This window comes from Petaurus breviceps, unplaced genomic scaffold, assembly GCF_028583685.1.
Source record: "Petaurus breviceps papuanus isolate PSGF00001 unplaced genomic scaffold, PetGlider_PUasm1.0 419, whole genome shotgun sequence".
Classification (NCBI taxonomy): domain Eukaryota; kingdom Metazoa; phylum Chordata; class Mammalia; order Diprotodontia; family Petauridae; genus Petaurus; species Petaurus breviceps.
Genome location: NW_027186324.1, coordinates 3,962,232 through 3,975,731, shown reverse-complemented (window position 1 = coordinate 3,975,731; position 13,500 = coordinate 3,962,232). Strand labels below are relative to the sequence as shown.

The 13,500-nt window shown below is 38.6% G+C and overlaps 1 long non-coding RNA gene across 1 annotated transcript in view; it reads left to right on the top strand.

The window, feature by feature from the left end:
• The window catches only part of LOC138171191 (uncharacterized), a 95,061-nt gene that overhangs the window by 4,322 nt on the left and 77,239 nt on the right, over positions 1 to 13,500 (top strand). The window contains exon 2 of the long non-coding RNA XR_011170818.1: positions 4,613 to 4,714. This is a non-coding gene — a long non-coding RNA (uncharacterized lncRNA). The remainder of the gene's footprint in view (positions 1 to 4,612; positions 4,715 to 13,500) is intronic.

Genomic DNA, 13,500 nt, shown 5'->3' with positions numbered 1-13,500 from the left:
TCAGAAAACATGATTCACTAAACTGTTTAGTGTTGGCCTCATGTTCTTATACATAATTATAGTTATTATCGGTGACATTTTTATAGTGCTTTAAAGTTTACCAACAGTAAGGTCCCACTCTAATGCTTTGTAATGATGTGGAGGTGATCTTGGGTTGTCAAAAGCCATGACAGCAGAATACAGATCAGACAGGAATTGCTTTAAGTATGAGCCAGTGATGGACTGGAGATCTGTCCATCTATCCTGCAAGATCTAACCTACCTAAATTCAGAGAGGATCATCATCAAATTAGCTGGTGAGGATGATTTGCCGGGGAAGGATGGGGGCAGTCATTCTACAGCAACTCCAACTAAACCAAAGAGTCATTCATCAGTGAAGGGTGCCACCATGCTATTTAAATTACTAGTCATTGAAAGAAATTTGCATTATATAAAGCATTTTCCTCACAGTAACCCTAAGGAGTGCAAAGTGTAAGTTATTTGTCCCATTTTTTACAGATATGGAAACTGAGGCTTCCCAATGTAAAGTTACTGATCGATAGTCACATCCATTCTGACACTCTTTCCATTGCCTCTCGTCCTTAACCTCAATACCTCTCTGAGACTCATTCTCTTCTGAAAAAGGAAGACAATGACTACCGTACCCTCTTACAGGGTTGTCATGACGATTACATGTGACAACATATCTAATGGTGTTGGGAAAACTAGGAAGTGCTATATTAACATAAGGGTTCATTGTCATTCTTGAGGGTGAAAAAGCCTGGATTATAGTCCAGGGCTGGCCTCTACTAATTAATGCCCCAGTGAATGATACTGGGATTTAGATTTATTTAGACTGAATCTCACTTTAGTCAGGTTAATTCAATTCAACAAGCATTTATTAAGTGCCTACTTAGTATGCCAGACACTGTACTGGGCATTCAGGATACAAAGACAAGGAGCTTACATTATATTAGAGGATACAACATATACACACCAAGGAAGTGGATTTTGTTTTGATTCTAAAACAATTACAAATATATACAAAGTAATATCTGGGAGACAGCACTAACAACTGGGGAAATGGGGAAGGGATCACGTTGGGAAATGCCTCCTATAGGAAGAAGTCCTTGAGCTGAGCCTTGAAAGAATCCATAGATTCCAAGACACAGAAGTGAGGAGGGAGAATATCCCGGTCATATGAGATAACAAAGTCAGGAGATGTAGTTTTGCATTAAATTAGGCTATTAGATTAAAATAGTGGTTTCTCATCTGTGAGCACCCTGATATGGTGCCACTGAGCAAAAGGCAAGTGTTTTTCTCAGTCATTAGACACCAGTCTGACAGCTATCATATGGAGAGCCAAACTATTTTTTTGGTTACATTAAAAAAAAGTCCTCAGGTGTAAGAAGACACATCTCCCATTTCTCTGCAGATTTGGAGGACCAGATGTGAGAACAAAGTTGGTCTGGGCGTGGCCAGTTCCAGTAATGTGGAGGCCTATAACTTTGGCTATTACATGTATAACTACATATAATGTGAGGGTTTTTTATATGTTCATTAGTTTTATGGAACTTTTTTTCTTCCTCTTTCAAAAATTTCCTCATTATAAGGAATGGTTGTTTAGGAGAGGGAGAGGGGGAGATGCAGGTGATGCAAAAATGAGAAATATTAATAAAATCTATTTTTAAAAAAGACCTTATACTCAAAAAATTTTGGAAACTCCTGGACAGTATGTCCCCCTAAAACCTCTGCCAGCTCTATGATTCTACATTCTGTAGACACCAGACCGGAATTCTATAGCTGCCAACACTCCTAGCTGTATAGAAAGCTGCCAGTTGCTCTAACTCCATAAGACATCGGGAGAACCTCCCAAACCCAATTAGTAGCTGATACTTTTTTCCAACCTCAACAGATATAATTTCCATTAGCTGGCATTATTAATCACTGGCCTGATCCGACTCAACAGGAAAGTTCCAGAAGAGGACGTGCCTATGCTCATCTTCACACACACACACATGTGTTTATACATATGTATATATGTATACACACATCTAGCTGGAATAGAAATGCTGAGTAGGCAACAAACTCTCTTTGACTCTCAGACAATGGTAGTTTCTATTCTTTGGCCCCATCTCTTTCTGTTAGGACATTTCTTCTTGGCTCTCTGAAAGGTCAAAAATCAGGTTTCCAGATCTCATCCCTGACAAACTCTGACTCCAGAATTTACAGTGTTTTCTGTGTCCTAATCATGTGACCATAGCATATGGAATCAGTCGTCTACAGTGACAGCCAAAGATGATTAACCACATGTAACCCAAGTTCTCGGCCAAGGCTGGGGCATATTGCACGAGAATTTCCTAATAGTAGAGAGGATGCTGTCAGATGTTCAACAAGCATCTATTAAAGCACCTACTTTGTGTCAGGTGCCATGCTAGGCATTGGGCATACAAAGATAAAAACAGAATAGTCCTTGCCCTCAAGGAGCTTATATTCTGATAGTAAAGGAACGAGTGCCAGTGTGAGGGGCAGAGATAGTCATATTGACCACATATTGGTCATAGACCTTCCTCAAGGCAGAGCTTGCAAGACAAACATGCATGGTTCCAGACTCTTGCTTGAACTAACTACAGGGGGGAAAGAGAGAAAAACTTTGGAAGCTATGGGCATGTAGGAGAAAATAGTTCCTTAAAAGATCACTGGTTTCCAACTTGCCTTCCTTGAGAGCCTGATGAATTTGTCCTTGGGTGATGCTAGAACTCTTGGATGCACTAAGATTCATCTTCTGACTATCTATAGGGCTCATTTACTCTTCAGTACTTTTCCGGCATATTTTAATCTGTATGATATCTTCATTTTCTTTTGTGTGGCCAATACTTGGTGGGAAGGGAACAATCTAGAGGGTGTAACCTTAGGGCAGCCCTCTCCCCATTAAGCACACCAGGGAAGTGATTTTGTTTTGAATCTAAAAATCATGACCATCAATATTTAAGAGATGAGGTGGGAAATAAATACATCTCTTGGTCAGTAGTCCTCTCAGAAACTGGAGAACAGAGTAGACAACTTTGTGTCCCTTCTGCTCCCCTTAAATTAGGAACCATATTCTTCTTTGGAGAGCAGTGGGCAAGATTACAGTGATATCTATCAACGTTTCTTTTAAGTCACATTTTAGGTGATCCATGTGGACATACACACCTATATATATATGTAGATAGGTATATATACATGTATGTATACACACATACATATGTGTGTGTGTAGTGCTTTTAGTTTCAGTGTAATAAATAATACACTAATACATAAACCAATTCATTATAAAGATTCTATTGAGTGGCACTGTGCCTACCTCCACTTCCATGACACAGCAATCCCCAGACAATACATGGGATCACTCTGCCTAGGAGTTCTACGAAATGCACAGGGTTGTTTTTTTTTGTTTGTTTGGGGATTTTTTTTATTCATCACAGCAACTCCCTTCTGACTAGGGAAACAAGTGTGAACACTATAGTACAGTTCCCACTCAATAAAGCTTGAAGTTCATGCATGCTTCCAGTAAGAAGAGTTTCTTGGTTAAGTTGCAAAAAAACTGGTCATGGAATTTGTCACTTTTTGACTTGGATGGGAACATGACCTCAAGAGAAGGCAGAGCTCGAGAGACCAGTGGTTTTCTCTATCTCAGCCATCTTGCCACCAGAAAGAAACTACAACTCTTTTGTGCCAATACCAGTACTTCAAAGTAGTGTAAGTCTACTCCGTGGCCAGTCCCAGTAAAGAACAGTGGCAACATTCCACCATGGCATCTCAGTGACCTCTACCATCCATGGTAGAGAGCTACAGCTGTCTTCAGACATTTCCTATGACAAACTTCCTTTCTCATTCTCACTTCCTGCAGCCAAAGACCTACCAGTTCTAGAAGCATGGGGAAAGGCAGTCAGAGAAACAGGGAACTAAGCCAGTAGAGCTTATTTGATGCAACAGATGTGCTCCAGGCAAAGATGGACAGAAATCAAAGTCTTTATGAATAGGATAACATTTTAAATGAACACAAGAGAAACTCATGTTTTTATTTATTTATTTTTTAAGCAATTGGGGTTAAGTAACTTGCTCAAGGTTACAAGGCCAGGTGTTTCTGGGTGGGTGCTAAGTGTCTGAGCCCAGATTCGATCCCCAGGTCATGCCGACACTGGAGCCGGTGCTCTTTCTTGCTGAGTCACCTGGCCGCCCTGAAACTCATGTTTTTAAAAAGATCTTATGGATATTTTGTAAAATGGGTTATTCTTAAAACAAATAATTCCTCTTTCCTTGTTAGCTTCCTTTGTATCCTGAGATGTAAACGAAACCTCCCTCCTATGAAGTAATACCACTTCATCCGCACTTCTCTTATACCTTTAATATACCAAGTTCTAAGTTAGAGCTGTTTTTGTTGTTTTACCATATCTTTCCTACTAGACTATAAGCTCCTGGAGGGCAGGAGCTCTGTCCAATTTATTTTTGGATTGCCCTAAGTGATACAGAGCACAGTGCTTTGGGTACCAGAGGGGTTTAATAAATGCTTGTGGAATTTACTAAAATAAGTGGAATTTGTTGAATGCTCTGTATAATTCATATCCCCATGTATCATTGCTTAAATTTAGGTACATCTGGAAAAATTCAAAGATCTAAAATGTTAAGACTACAGTGACCTCAGCAATGATGTTGGAGGTGGCATCCGAAACTGGAAACGGAGGACTGGTCAGGTTGGTAGAAATCTGATGGAGGAAGACCAGAGAGTTTTGAGATGTATCTGATTGTGGTTAATGGTGGTCAAATGCCAGGACAGCCTAGCTGGTTGGGAATGAGAGTGAGTACAGCTATTAAGAAATAGCTGATATGATACAGAATTTAGTGGTTTACTAAGCCCTTTACATGAATCAACTCATTTGATCTTCGCAATAGCCCTAGGTATGAAGTGAAGTGAGGTGGTGTTCTCCTGGGGTTTTCTTGTTTGTTTGTTTTTGGTTTAACCTATGGTTTTGTTAATATGAGGTACTGCTGATGCTGAAAATTCCTTCACTGATACAGGCCAATCAATAAGCCAACATTTATGAAAACATTTACTATGCCAGACACTATGTAGGTGCTGAGACTATAAAGACAACATTTTCAACATAAGAACTAGATTTATATAGTGTTTTATGGTTTGTGAAGTACCTTATAAATGTTATCTCACTTTATCTTCCCAATAACTCCAAGAAGTAGGTGCTATTATTGTCCTCGTTTACAGACAACAAAACTGAGGCTTGAAAAGGTGAAGTGACATGCCCAGGGTCACTAGGCTAATAAGTGTCTGAGGTTGGATTTGAATTTCTTATAAACATGATCTCATTTCATCCTCACAACGTTGGGAAATAGTTGCTGTAGTTATCCCCATGTATAGATGAGGAAAATAATGGAAGTTAAGTGACTTGCCCAGAGTCACTCAGCTAATAGGTGACTAACGCTGATTTGAACTCCCAGTCTTCCTAATTCCAGGCCCAGTATTCTATTCCCTTCACCGCCTATTTATTCTCAAAGAACCAAAAATTAATAGGGGGAGAAAACACATACATATAAAAGTTTTTCAAAGTATGTATAAAATTCGAGGTAAGGGGGTGGGGCAAAGGCACTATCAGCTGAGTATAAGAAAAAGGTTTCATGAAGAAGATAACTCTTAAACTGAGTTCTGAAGGAAACTAGTGATTCTAAAATCATTAGGGGGAAGGCATTTAAGGTGGGAGAGGGGAGTATGTATATATGTGTGTGCGTGTGTGTGTATGTGTGTATACACATATGTGTATATATATCTAGACCAGTCCTGCATTCAGGCTGCTTGTGGCACAACAAAGGATTTCAGGTTGCCCTTGAAAAATGTAGAGAAAAACATCCTTTGCATGTAGAGGAAATCCTGTGACAGGCTGTAGGTTTTGCAGGTCTAATCTAGACACATACATAGATATAAATATCACTCTTTCTTTATTGCTTTTCAGTGTCCTAGGATCTGGACAACCCTCTGACCCTAAATTATGGATCAGCAATTCATCTGTAACTTATAGTCTTTAAAAAAATATTAAATTAGTTATTTTTAGTTTTCAGCAGTTACTTCCATTAAGTTTTAAATTTTCTCCCCCTCTCTTCCCTCTCCCTCCCCAAGATGACTTGCAATCTGATATGGGCTCTATACATACATTCCTGTTAAACACATTTTTACATTAGTCACGTTGCGTAGAAGAACTATAAAGAATGGGAAATACCATGGGAAAGAAAAAAAAAGAACAAAGTAAAACAAAACAAAAGGAGAAAATAATCTGCTTCCTTCTGAATTCTGACTCCATAGTTCTTTCTCTGAATGTGACTGGCATTTTCCATGGTGTGTCCTTTGGAATTATTTTAGGTGCTTGTATTACTGAGAAGGGCTAAGTCTATCAAAATTCTCCCTTGTACACTGTGACTATTACTGTGTACAATGTTCTGATTCTGCTCCCCTCACTCAGCATCAGTTTATATAAGTCTTTCCAGGCTTCTCTGAAGTCTACTTGTTCATCATTTCTTATAGCACAATAGTATTCCATTACATTTGTATACCACAACTTATTCAGCCATTCCCCAATTGATGGGCATCCCCTCAATTTCCAGTTCTTGGCCACCACAGAAAGAGCTGCTAAAAATATTTTTGTATTTGTGTAACCTATAGTCTTCAAGGGCTGCTTGGGGCACTAAAAGGTTAAATTTAATTCAATTTATTTCATGTAGGCACTTTTATTAAGTGCCTATTATGTGCTATACACTGTGCTAAGCACAGGGAAGACAAAAAGAGACAAAGAACAATTCATGCCCCTTAAAAAGCGGACAATTGAATGGGGGAGACAACATGCAAACAAATTTATGCAAAGCAAGCTTTATACAGGATAAATAGAAAATAATTAAACGAAGGAAAATGGTGGAATTAAGGGGGTTTGGGGAAGCTTCTTGTAGAAGATGGGATTTTAGTTGGATAGACTGCTTGCCCGACCTGGAGTCAGGAAGACTCCTCTTCCTGAGTTCAAATCCAGCCTCAGACACTTACTAGTTCTGTGATCCTCGGCAAGTCATTTAACCCTGTTTGCCTTAGTTTCCTTATCTGTAAAAATGAGCTAGAGGAGGAAATGGCAAACCACTCCACTGTATTTGCCAAACCCCCCTCCACACACACACACACACCCACACACATAAAACCCATATGGGGTCACAAATAGTCAGACGTGACTGAAAAATGACTGAACAACAACAAAAAGGAAGCTAGGAAGGTCAGTAGTTGGAGTAGAGAAAGGAGATCATTCCAGGCATGGGAGGGAGCCAAAGAACATGTCCAGAACCAAGAGAGTGTCCTTTTCATGGAAGAGGTAGCAGGTCGGTGTCATTGGATTTAAGGACACATTTTGGGGAAGAATGATTTGCCAATGGTTGCATAGCTGCTATGTATCAGAATCAACACTTAACCCAAATCATCCTGAATAGAGATTCAAGGCTACCTAGAACCACCTAGCTTTGCTCTGTTCCTTAAATACAAACAGTACCCTTCATCTCAGTGGGCTTTGTGTTATAGCCATTGATAATAGGGAGGGGGCAAAAGAATGCGACTGGATCAGTGCAAATCTGTCCCTGTTACTAGAAGAGTAACTCAGAGTTCTAGCAGGAGGGTCACTTTCATCTTCAAAGCTCTATCACTTATCACCTGTATTATCACTTGAAAAATTATTTCTCCTCTCTAGGCCCCAGTTCTAAAACATTGATAATCCTAAAGAATGTCTTATCACTATTACAATATTAGATTCATACAATAGCACCTATTGCTAGCCAGTAATGTCCTACTCTGATGTGTCATCATGGGCTGTCAGTAATCCTGGGTTCTCAAAGTCAGTGCCAGTGGAATACAAGTTCTAGCAGGTTGTCAAACTGGAAAGGTCTTCAAGTAGCAATATAAATGTCTGTGGTATGAAAACCAGCTAAATTCAAAGATACCCACTACCAGAAATTTGGCCCACTGGCTAATTTGGGGGTTTTTTTGGTTGTAGTCAGTTATGAAAGGGACAAAAACACAAAATGATGCTGTCATATGTACGTCACTTCTTCTGGGAAAGTAAGACTGATAACTTGGTGAGTCTGGCTGAGTCATAAGAGGGCAAGACAGGTACTTTTTTGGTGACAAGGCATGTAAGCCATCACAATAAAGTAACTCACTTTGGTGAATCATGTTGAGTTGGACAAGTTCTCTGGCACTCTCTACACTTTGAATTTCTAATCTCCTATGGATGTCTTCAGCTCTGAATTCTATGGTTCACCTACTAATCTCAGTCCCTTGGAGTTCAGCACACCTCAGACACTCTAGCACTAATCAAGCCTGTCAAGCCTGTCTTATCTAATTATACTTGCCTCTCTTCCTCCAAACTCTAACCCTGTCTTACCTGCCCAGGTGCTGATTACCTTTCCCTTTGCCCAAAATTTTTCCTAATGTCTGCTGCATGTTAGCCCTGCCCCAGATGGAGGATGAGGTAGAGTGCTCTTAATCACAGATCTTAGATCATCTATAAACATTCATGTAATTCTGGGTAGTTTTAAAGATCATTGTTCAACAGCTAATAAGTCGACCTACTCTTTGAGTAACTGAATCATATCTATGTTGATATTCAATTAATCAATCAACAACCATTTATTAAAGGTCAACCATGAGCAAAGCACTTTGCCAGGGCAAGGGATAAAGAAAAAAAATTAAATAGTCCCTGTTCCCAAGGAGTTTAAATTCATGACATTATTCTCACTATAAACAAAACCAGAAGACAGTGACAGTCGTACAGGATTTGTACAGGGTCATAGGACCAGGGTTTATAGGATCAAACACCTAGAACTGGAAGGGACCTGAGAGGACATGAAGTCATCTAACTCAGCCCCCACATTTTACAGATGAGATAATTGAAGCCTAAGTGACTTGTCCAAGATAGGAAAGTAATAATATTAGTAAGAAGAATATTAGCTCATATAGAGCTTTAAGGTTTTCAAAGTGTCTTACATAAGTTCAATCATTTTCTCCTCACTACAACTCTGGGAGATAGCTGCTATTGTTACCCCCATTTGACAGATAAGGAGATTGAGGCAAAGGCAAGTGACTGCCCAGAGTCACACAGTTAATGAAGATCTGAGGCTGAATTAGAATTCAGGTCTTTCTGACCCCTGGGAGCAGCTAGGTAGTACAGTGGATAGAGCACTGGGCTTGAAATGAGAGAGACTACTGTTCATGAGTTCAAATCCAGACTCAGACAAATCACTTAACCCTGTTTGCCTCAATTCCTCATCTATAAAGTGAGTTGGAAATGGTAAACCACTCCAGTATCTCTGCCAAGAACAACCCAAATGGGACCACAGAGAGTTGGACACAAGTGAAACAAACAACTGAACATCTTTCTTACTCCAGGTCTAGCCTTCTATCCACTGCCCCATATTGCCGTTTAATCAGGTAACAAGTATCAGGAATGGGATTTGAACCTAGGACCTGACTTCAGAGCTAGTGCAGTTCTCTGTAGGAAGGTAAATAAATAAGTGAGCAAACTTCATTTCATTTTGTACCAAAATCTAAGAAGAAACAATGCTGTGGGGCACTTGGTCATTTTGCCTTTCAGGGCTCAGAATGAGTGTAAGCAAATAAAATATGAGCATAATGGCAGCATAATGCACCAATATAGAGTACAGAGTAGGGACATTTTATGGAACAACTTCACAGAAGCTTCCAAATTAAGTTGAATATAAATTCCTTGATATTTCAATGTGAATGTGGGCACAGACGGCAATAGTGACATCTGCATCCATTATCAAGAAATAAACGAGACTAGAATTATAGACTATTCAAAAACTTCATACACATACATGAGAATACTTTTTTCATCAAAAAGCTAAAAGATGTTGGCAAAAGTCAGCACCCAAACAATTCCATTTAAAAGTGTAATTAGCAAAATCACAACAGACAGGAAATGACCAGTTATAGACATAGCAGTGATGTGAGAACCAGCTGTCCATGTGCACTTAAATCACCATTTCAGTAAAGCAGGTATCAAAGTCAACACCAAATTAGAAGAAAAAAAAAGAAAAATTTCAATAGCTTTACCCCCTCCTGTTTTAAACCAACTATTCAATCTAAAAAATAAATTAGAAATACATAGAAGGAGGGTAAAGGGGGATGACCCAGACATGATCACGTAGTTAATCAATAAGCTTTTATTAAGTGCAGGCTGTGAACCAGGTATTATACTAGCAACAGTGGATACGAAGACAGAGGATGAAACAAATGGAACAATCCCTACTCTTGCAATAAACATCCTTTCCCCTGGAAACCTGAATCTAATACTTTTTGAGTCACATACCCCAACCTAAGAACAACAGAATTTAGCTCGTGTCTCCCTAAGGGGCCAGAGGTCCTTTAAAAGAACAAGCTAGCACAAATAAAAGCAATGCAACCAAGATTAAAAGGAAAGCAGAAAACTGGGGGGAAATTTTTGCAATAAGTAGCTCATTTCTCAATTATATAGAAAACTAAGTCAAATTTATAAAAATACAAGTAATTCCCCAGTTGATAAGTGGTCAAAGCATAAAAACAGGCAGTTTTTAGACAAATCAAATCTCTCTATAGTCATATGAAAAAATGTTCTAAATCATTATCCATTAGAGAAATGCTAATTAAAACAATTCTGAGGTTCCACCTCATACCTATCAGATTGGTTAATATGACAAAAAGGGAAAATGATGGATGTTGGAGAGGATGTGGAAAAATTGGGACATTAATATATCAGTGATGGAGTTGTGAACTGATCCAACCATCCTGGAGAGCAATTTGGAACTATGTCCAAAGGGCAATCAAACTGTGCATACCCTTTGATCTAGTTCTACTGCTGCTAGGTCTATATCCCAAAGACAACAAAAAAAGTGGAAAATGTCCTATTTGTACAAAAATATTTATAGCAGCTCTTTTTGTGATGGCTAAGAATTGGAAATCTAAGGGATACCCATCAACTGGCGAATGGCTAAACAAGTTGTGGCATATGATTATGATGAAATTTATTGTGCTATAAGAAATGACAGTATTATTTCAGAAAAACCTGGAAAGACTTACCTGAACTGGTACAAAGTGAAGTGAAGAGAACCAGGAGAATGTTATCTACAATAACAGCAATATTGTTTGATGAAGAATTGGGAATGATTTAGCTATTCTCAATAATACAATGATCCAAGATAATCCCAAAGGACTAATGATGAAGCATACTATCCACCTCCAGAGAAAGAAATGATATTGTTTGACTACAGACCGAAGTATACAATTCTTCATTTTCTTTTATTCAAGTCTTCTTGTACACAATGACTAATATGGAAATATTTTATATAATTGCACATGTAAAAGAAAGGGTTTATTTGAAGCTACCAAAAAAAAAAAAGTACAAGCTAGCTCAAATACATGAACTCCGTCATCAACATGGCAAGAATTTGGTGATCCTCCCTCTTGCTGCCCAAGCAAAAGGCGTGCCAAGACAAAGGAATATTCATATATTGTCCAGGGACATCACATCTTGTTCAAGGAACAGTAGAGGGGAAAGAAACTTGAGTCTTTGAAGGGACGCATGCTAAAGAAGTAAAAATAGAAACTCCCATTTTTTATTAAAGTTTAACTAATAAACTAAATTTAGCTAAAATGTAGCTAATGCAGAAGAGTCACCACAACAGAGGCTGAAAGAATCCCTCAAAACTGTCCCAGAAAACTCTCACTCTTTTTGCCGCATATAAAGAAATAACAAACACGATTTTCTAGTTTAGACTATAAATTAGGATGGATGATGGAAGACAAAATCACCTAACACAACAGCAAAAAAAAAAAAAAGTTGAAAATAAAAAAGAATATGCAGAGAGCTTGTGTAATGCCCAGTTGAAATTAGAATATCCAGAGAAAATGTATAGATTGTAGAATCAGAATATCACAGAATCTCTTGAGTTGAAAGGGACCTTAGAGGTCATTAAGAATTCCCCTCTAGAATGTGTGTTCATCTAACCTTTCCTTGAAATTCTCCAGTGAGAGGAAAGCAACTACTCCCCTAGACCACAACACTTTTGTAAAACTCAGATTATCATATTATATCTAAATTTGCTTCTCTAAAGCACTGCTTCTATTTCTGCCTTCTGAGGACAAAAATAGCCCTCTTCCACTTGAAAGGCCTTTAGATACTTGGAAAAAAAAACCATCATATCCCTAATTCAGTCTCATTTTCTCCAGGAGAAACATCCCTTTCAGTTTAAGACATCTCTATGTAGTATACCTCCAGACCTTTTGCCTTCTTGACTGGCCTCCCCTGGAAGCTTTCCATCTTATCAATGTCCTTCCCATAATTTGATATTTTCTCTTTCCTCCTTCCTTTTCAGTCTAAAGCTCCTTAGATTAGATTTACAAAATATCATACAGATGTGGTCTTATTAGCCCTTGTTAGATACTCTCCATCCCTGGACAGGAAATTGTCATTTCTATATTTTAAGCTACAATGAAGAAATCCAAATTTCATTCTCAGATGTCAGCTTCTTAATTTGCTGTTCCCAAATCTTTCTTTCTCTTCTAAATCCCTTTCTGCTCAGCAGCAATGATGAAAATACCACCTGTGCTCCTATGGTAATCAGTTTCTTGCCTAACAATTCATAATTTTTAGTAATGCTTTCTAAATTCTTTTTGTCAATTGGTGCCCATGTGAGTTATGAGAAGTGATTAGGAGTCAGCCAGTTAAACAGGTCTTTCAAGGTTCTTCATCACATGCTGGATATGTGCCCTGGGAAGACAACAGACCTCTCTATTATTATCAAGACAACAAATAGCTACTGTATCAGAATCCTTCATCAAGTAGTAACACCAGGCTACACTACTCATTTCTCCTCTGGTCATTACTGGATAGTCTCTCATTTGACAATGCTATGTGAACCCACATTGTCATTCCTTGAAGAACAATTAGTGAATTCCTTAATAGACTCATATGTTACTCAGGTCTAAATGTTCAGTGTTCCTTCATGTACATATTTCCAACTTTGTACATGCTATATCTGTTAATAGAATACAAGCTTCTTGAGGGCAGGGGCCAAAACAATGCCTTGCACATAGCACGGGCTTTATAATTAGAGTCAGGATTTGAACCAAGGCTGTCTGATTCCAAATCCAGGGCCCTTTCCATTCCACCATGCTAATTCTCATAGAAGTCATAACAAATTCAGGGAAAATATATATGAAGAGAAACACTGGTAACTGGCAGAGTTGTGATTTATTACCTTCTCTACCCAAGACAGTATTCTTTTATGAAAGCAGTAAGCTTGCCAGGAATTCTCTTTGCTCTACTATATAAGTGTTGCTGAGGTCTTGGAAATCATCTCTCCTAGGCAAGCAAGGCTAAGGTTTGTTGGGGTAACCCTTCTTTCTACTCTCACAGTCGCCATCTTGGTATAGGCTTTCATCATTTCA